Source organism: Hippocampus comes, unplaced genomic scaffold, assembly GCF_001891065.2.
Source record: "Hippocampus comes isolate QL1 unplaced genomic scaffold, H_comes_QL1_v1.1 scaffold45, whole genome shotgun sequence".
Classification (NCBI taxonomy): Eukaryota; Metazoa; Chordata; class Actinopteri; order Syngnathiformes; family Syngnathidae; genus Hippocampus; species Hippocampus comes.
This window is the reverse complement of record NW_017805783.1, coordinates 3,634,219-3,641,343: the sequence shown is the minus strand read 5'-3', so window position 1 is coordinate 3,641,343 and position 7,125 is coordinate 3,634,219. Positions and strand designations below refer to the sequence as shown.

The following is a 7,125-nucleotide window of genomic DNA, read 5'->3' as shown; positions in this document are numbered from 1 at the left end:
GCCTGTTACCACTGATTCGGGTTTTCAGAGTGATAGAAGGACAATGGACAGCGATAATGATAGGAGGTGGGTTGCAACTGAAATAAGGAAGCAGTGTGTACTGTATTGATTGCATTAGCATTGATGATGTTATGGTAAAGAGCAGTTTTAATTGTATTAGTATTGTAAAATTAGTTGCATTAATTGTAGCAGGCATGTTGCGGCTGTGCATGCTCGTCTGTTTCGTGTTTCAGTTCTCTTTCTACCACTTGTTCTCAAACAGCGATCTGAATGGCAAGGTGCACAACAGGAGTTCGATCAATGAACATTTCCAAAGATGTCAACTTCTCACTTTCCGTGACTCTTCCGGTCTCTTTGTATCTCTGTTGCAACATGCTGATGACATTGTGACTAAGCTCAGTTGCCACTTTTTTTCTGAGAACATCCTGTTTGAAGCCTCGCAATGGCAAGTTATTGTTGTTTGTTATGAGTGGTCTTTATCTCATTATGTGAAAATTTGAGGACTGTTTAAAAAAACAAAACAAACTATTTTGTATTGAACCAGGAAATTTATCGGTGGATACATGAATCAAACACCTGTTTTGATTTTTGCCAATGCATAAAAGTACTAAAACACTGAACAGGTAGATAAGTGCATTGAAAAGTTTGGAGAGGGGCAAATCAAGTTCACTATAAAAGGTTACTGAAAGGTTGTGCAGTATTCCCCAACCTTTATTGTGCCAAAGAACCCATTTTACTGAAATAGTGATGATCTTGTGCCAATTTACTCACAAATTTACGGACTGTGAAATCTAGGACCACACAGCTGATGTACTCGCAGGAAGCCATGACATATTCTGTTGTATGAATGGCAGATGCATCCACAGGTTTATTATACTGTATTAACGACATCATATGTACTTAAAGGAAGACAAAGTAGCTGAGGCTCTTCAGTCGCTTTATTTCCCCGAACGGTAACAGGACACACAATTACTCAAGAGTTGCTATCGCCCACAACTCACAGCCAGTTTCTCCGCACATGAGTATTGACTCATCTAGCTCTGACAGTATGTCCACTATGCCCTTTCATCTGAGATATTCCTTTGTTCCTTTGTCAGTCATCATCAGAGACGTCATAGACACACTTATAACAAAGCAAATGAAGAGCACCAACTATTTACAAGGAGCGCTACAAGGCATGCTGGGAAGTACGCTGTCTCACAGTCACCAAAATCTCTTCCGTCATGTAATGGAGAATTATTGTGTCTGTCATTATATGGCGTTGACCTAAGGTTTATTTGTAATTGATACATTAATGATTTTCTGACAAATTAAATTGGATAATTGATGAAGAGCACCCTGGTCGTGAATCAATTGGTAGTACAATTGTAGATTCATCCTAAAATTACACCCAAATATCGCGAACCTTTTATGAGTCTTTTAAACTACACCGATAGAATTCTGAATAAAAAGTATGGATAAAAAAAAAAATACAAGCACAGTCTCTCACTTGAATACATTATTCTAAAACAATTGGTTCATAGAGGAAAAATCAGAAATATTTCATATGGCACTTGACAATGACCAATACGACTGTGTCATGATTATTCAATCATTTTTACTGGATGTGATGCAGTAAAAACAAATTTCCTTCCTTGAGAACGCTTCCCAAGCAAACCGCGCCTGTGAGCGTCGTATGCCAATCTTCCAATTAGATGACGTCCAGGAAGTGACTTAGCAAGGAAGCACGCGCGCGTTTCTCTTGTCCGTCAGCAGGTGGCGTAAGGTCGCTGAAAGCAGACGTGGCGGTTTTGTGGGCGAAATGGCTCAATTAACGTCACCGGGGCGACACCCTGGTCTCCTCCCGCCCCTGCGGTGTGACACGCCCCGGGTTGCTGCAGTTGACAAAGCCTTTATTTTGGTCGGAGCACATGGCAGTGAGAGCTCATCCCCGTTTGAGAGAACGCCGGGCGAGCAGCCACAGGTGGAGTTCGATTGACGCTTCCGAGTACTGTCTTGTACAACTTCCGTTACAGCTGCTCTTTACGCCAGCTTTACGCCTCCTAAATTCCTTTTGTCAAACAGACTTGCTTATTGACGCAAATAGACTTCAGGTGGAGACGACGACCCACGGCACTGAAACGCAGCACTTCATATAGGTGAGTAAACTTTTCCTGAACCTCCCCAACATTAAACACCATCGTTGGACCTGAAGTATTTATTACAACTTGCCATTCGCTTCATCTTTGATCGCAACGCGTTGTGTTCAGAATGTTTGCTGTCATTGTTAATCTTCAAGTGTTGACTCAGCTCATGAAGGAGGGTGTCATTTTACAGAATATTGACACGAGACATGACGATTTGTGAACAAGGAAGTCTTCTTGCGTAAATGGCTTCAATTTATTGGAATAATAAAACACCTCTGCCCCCGCAAGGTGCACCAGCCTCCACTTGTCGAGCTTCCAAAGATGAGTACCGAGGCTACCTGTGCACACTAGGCGGTCAAAATGATTTGTGGAGGGCCTGGAGTTTGGACCAGGTGCTGGATTTATATATGGCAGTATTTGACACTTTCACCACTTAACTGCGACATTGTCTCCTCACCCTATAATACTGGTGGTGAGAGCTCTCAAATAGCAGGCTTCTTCCTGCTTCTCTTTCTCTTTCATGACAAAAAAAAAGTGTCTAGACATGACTGCACCTCAGCAGCTCAGGTTTGGGAATTAACAATCCTGGTGTTACTTTGCCACTGGTGAATAATCACTCTCCAAAACTGCAAAAAAGAGACAGGGTGTTGTGGCTTTTATCTGGGTGGAACTTACATTCTATCAGGAAGTCAGTTTTATCAGTACATATTTGAGTGATCAAAGTTTCTTCCTGTCTCTCGGTGTTTTTTTTTTTTTCTTGCACGTCACATGTTTTTTCCCAGAAACAACACATCGGTGGTAATGCCAATGTCAAATATGTTTCCACCGCTTCAAAGAGCTTTTTACCCACCCAGCATCCAACATGACTGAATGGACCGAGTGTCCCCTTTGCTGCGAGATCATTCGAGAGGTTTCATGTATTGAACAAAGTGAGATGGGATGGTATGTGCAGAGATTGCTGAACAGTTCAGTGCAGCGCATTTGCTGCGCGAAGAGTGGAAACACAGGGGAAGTAGGGGCAAATCAGTGGAGCCAAGGCGTGTCATTTTCTGATTAAAACTAGATTGGTAGGAGAGCTCCAGGCCAAACGATAATTGTAATATTGTGGCATCTTGTAGCATGCTTTCCCTGTAGAAGGGCGTAGCCCGCACAATTCACAGGTATGTCACTGACTGTGATTACTCTGGATAACACATGAGCCATAGTATAAACATGTGACAAACACCTCACTCAACACCCCCTCAGACTTGATTTGTTATTGTTTGATATTTTCCGATCTCCCTGGCGACTGCAGCTAAATATGACCAAAGGGGTGTGATGAATGAATAAAATGAACGTTATTTCACACAATCCAGGGAGAGGCTTGTGGTTGCATTCCAATTGTTTTATTCAGTGGGTGTGTAGTTGTCGGTAGGTTTCGACCTGTCGGAGCGCAGCGCGCCACACTGCACCGCTGTCAAAGCCCGGGCGGGCCTCTCAGTTGAGTATGAAGCATCTGTTATGTTAATCAGCCATGCTTTTGGGGGGTTATTCTGACCCAGTGGATTTTTGTGCAAACATAAAGACAAACACCCTCATTCAGGGAAAAGGTGTAAGTGTTGATGTACATGTCTGTGTTTTGGCTGCCTTGCATTTAAATGTGCAAAGTATATTATACAGATGTCTGTCTGCCCAGTCACTCAAAAACTCTCGGCGTGTCTACTTTCCTCAGTATCAACCTGCAACATTTTTGTGGTGTACAGTTCATCTTGTAGTGTTTATAACAAATAACTTTCTTATTTTCCAAATTAGGTTATTTGATTGCATTTGAGTTCTTTGAAAGGGGGTGGGGGGGAGATTACACCAAGATGAGACCGGCTTCGTGAAGAGACACAGCGCAGGGCTCCTACGAATTGCACAGCTACATTCAGCCTAATGGAGAATCTGTTAACACCAGCTCACTTATTTATTGCTAGTATTTTGGGGGGGACAGTTTACAGACACACGTTTGGTCACTGTAAATGTGTGAGATACAAATCAAAGTTAATGACCCTGAAGAATGCAGTTTTTATTATGCCTACCCTTCTTGGCCATTGCATACTCATCTACTGACTTGTGGTAGCAAGTTTCACTCACTCTGCACCCATTACACGTTCCACCAAATGCGAGTTAAGTGTTGTTTCTGTTGGCACGAGCCAAAATGACTTCCAAGTATTTCCTATCAAGAGTCAAATCTTAATTTTCAGCCTCCTCCATTTTTCTATCTGCCGTGAAATAGTTGACTCCAAGCAATGCGTGTAGGCTAACGGATCGAAATTTGTGATTTTATATGAACAGACTGCTCTCAAATTCAGCATTGTCACCAAGATGCAAATTTTTTTTTGCAAGACAAAAGTTGTATTTGTCGAACCCTGAAGGCTCTGCATGTTGGAGCAGCAACTTGAAATTTTGCATTGGCCCGCTGGTCTCCCTTACACCTCCTTCTCATGTTTTACCTTGAAGGGAAAAGCCCTCATAATTGTGTCAGAACAAATTTACACATAGCAAGTGTGAATTCATTTGACTGAAATTCTACTTCTTTGCAAGTGAGAATGTGCCCGCGAAATAAATAGAGCAAAGTGACGACCTGTGCAGCATCTATTTGCTCATGTTCTTTACACACCGTAGCAACGTAATAGTTCAACATCTGTGCGAAATAAATAATACCTAATGGAAAATACTTTAATCATATACTGTATCTAACATAGAGGAGCACGTTGGTGGACTGCTTAGTACGTCCACCTCACAGTGCAGAGGTCCAAGGTTCGACTCTGTGCTCTAACCTTGTGTGGAGTTTGCATGTTCTCCCTGCGCCTGTGTGGCTTTTCTCCGGGTACTCCGGTTTCCTCCGACGTTCCGAAAAACACGCGTGGTAGGTTAATGCATCACTCTAAATTGTCCCTAGGTGTGATTGTGAGTGCACCCAGTTCAGGGTGTACCCCGCTTACTGTCCAAAGACAGCTGGGATAGACTCCAGCATGCCAGCGACCTTTGTGAGTTCAAATTCAAGTCAACTTTATTGTCAAATGTGCTCTATGTTCAACATACAGCACAGATGACATTTCTTTCCTCTCAACCACAGGATAGAGAGGAGCCGCTGCGGGTACCCGCGCCGTCATCAACAGAACAGTTAACATAAAATGACAAAATAATACAACAAAACACATAAGACACAGACAGTCGTGCAATCTTAACCACTTTTCTGCATACACTTTGTTGTTTGAAGCAGTTATAAATGAAAGAGGGTAGAATCAAAGAGGAACATGACTAGATAATGGTCATAATGAATTCATTTATATGACTGTCGATCGATGCATGTGAATTTGGAGGTTTAAGAACAGCTATTTTGGCCTTGAAGTTCTTCAAAACAGCCGCATCTTTCTACCCCATTTGCATCGTCCACAGTGCGGCTCAGCTGATGCTGAACAGTGAGCCAAGTGATGATTTCATGACAAGAATTCCTCCTATTGTTTGAATGTGTTGTATTGTGTCTAAAGTGGTGTGGCAGCAAAAGCTAGAGGTCACCAGAACACAAGTCACCTTTTATGGAGATGCCTTTTGTATGACTGAACCAATAGTGTGAGAGAGCCGGATAAATCCAACAGTCCAGCACTTTGCCACCTGCAAGTGCAACTTGAACCTGATCAGTGGCCAGTTCCCCTCAGTGCAGTCATGGGTTTGTGTTTTTTCCTTCTCTCCTGTGTAACAGCTCTTAATTTGAGAACATGAACCAATTGTTTTTTTTTACAACGCCACTAAACCACCAAAATATGGTTATAAAACTGGAATACATATTTTCCCACAGAAAGAGGGGTGGGGGGATTTGATTCCCCCTAAAATCACAAAACAGAAAATAATTATTGAATTTAAAAAAAAAAGTGGTGCATAGCCTTGATTTCGGGGCTCCGCCTTTTTTAGAGGAAACGTGTTTAAATCAAGGGGCCACTCGGAGTGTAGCCTGCTGCCAGTTGCCCATCACTGCTCCAAGCTTTTTATGATTGATATTTCCCCCACATCCCAGATTCTCTGCAGCTTTAAATTATTAGCTTTAAATTATACACTATTCATCTTCTGAAGCTTTAATAGTATTTATGTATGACATGTCTGTAATTATTGGCTTTCTTTTTGTTCCTGGAGGTCCTGGGTAAAAATAATTCTTTATTATCTAACACATGGTTAACATGTATGTATTACTACGGCTCTATTGCTGTGGATCACTCTGAATGTTAATTTGTGACATGCTTCTGTAGTAATTGGTTTATGCTTTTGTAGGTCCCGTCTACAAATTGTAAATATACAATAATTGCCATTATTTGACATCAAGACAAAAGCGCAACTCTTTTTAAGCTAAAATACACTGTGTGTCTTTTCACAATTTAAAACAGTTCCAATGTGTCTATGATGTCCGTTTGGGTGCAGCAAATGCGGCAAGGTTTTACTTGGCCCTCGTGATATTTTTGTACTGCTTCAATAGTTATGCATACTAAGTACAATTTTATGAAAACTGAAATACTGTAGATCAACTGGGTACACATTTAGCTGTAATGTTGGGCCAAGATGGCTGTATAAATTAAAAACTATTGAAGTGCATTATGTTTTTGCTTGGCAAAACTTGATTTTTTGCAGAGTTGTGCCTATCCACAAACTTTGGCATATTGGTAAACTGTATATGATAAGTTAAAAAAAACCCAACTGTGGCATGCTTTCTTCAAAATACCACAGGGATTAAGAATTTGAAATACAGTGATCCCTCGCTTATCGCGGTGAATGGGGACCAGAACCCCCTGTGAAGTAGGTAATCCCCCGATGGATGTACAGGTATATCTACATGTGTATGAGTATATATAAAATTTATAAGGCCAAATTTAATGGTTTACATGCATGTAGAAGTAAATGTTTGTAGTAATTAACATTACTTAATGCTCTCTCTCTCTCTCTCTCTCTCTCTCTCTCTCTATGTATATATACACATATGTATATG

General features: G+C 41.3%; 1 protein-coding gene across 1 annotated transcript in view; it reads left to right on the top strand.

Moving 5' to 3' along the window:
- Positions 1–1,873: 1,873 nt before the first annotated feature.
- pdlim2 (PDZ and LIM domain 2 (mystique)) overlaps positions 1,874–7,125 on the top strand; it is a 32,370-nt gene continuing 27,118 nt past the window's right edge. Inside the window, exons 1-2 of the mRNA XM_019885152.1 lie at positions 1,874–1,963; positions 2,065–2,138. The gene's annotated coding sequence lies outside the window, so the exon portion shown is untranslated. The remainder of the gene's footprint in view (positions 1,964–2,064; positions 2,139–7,125) is intronic.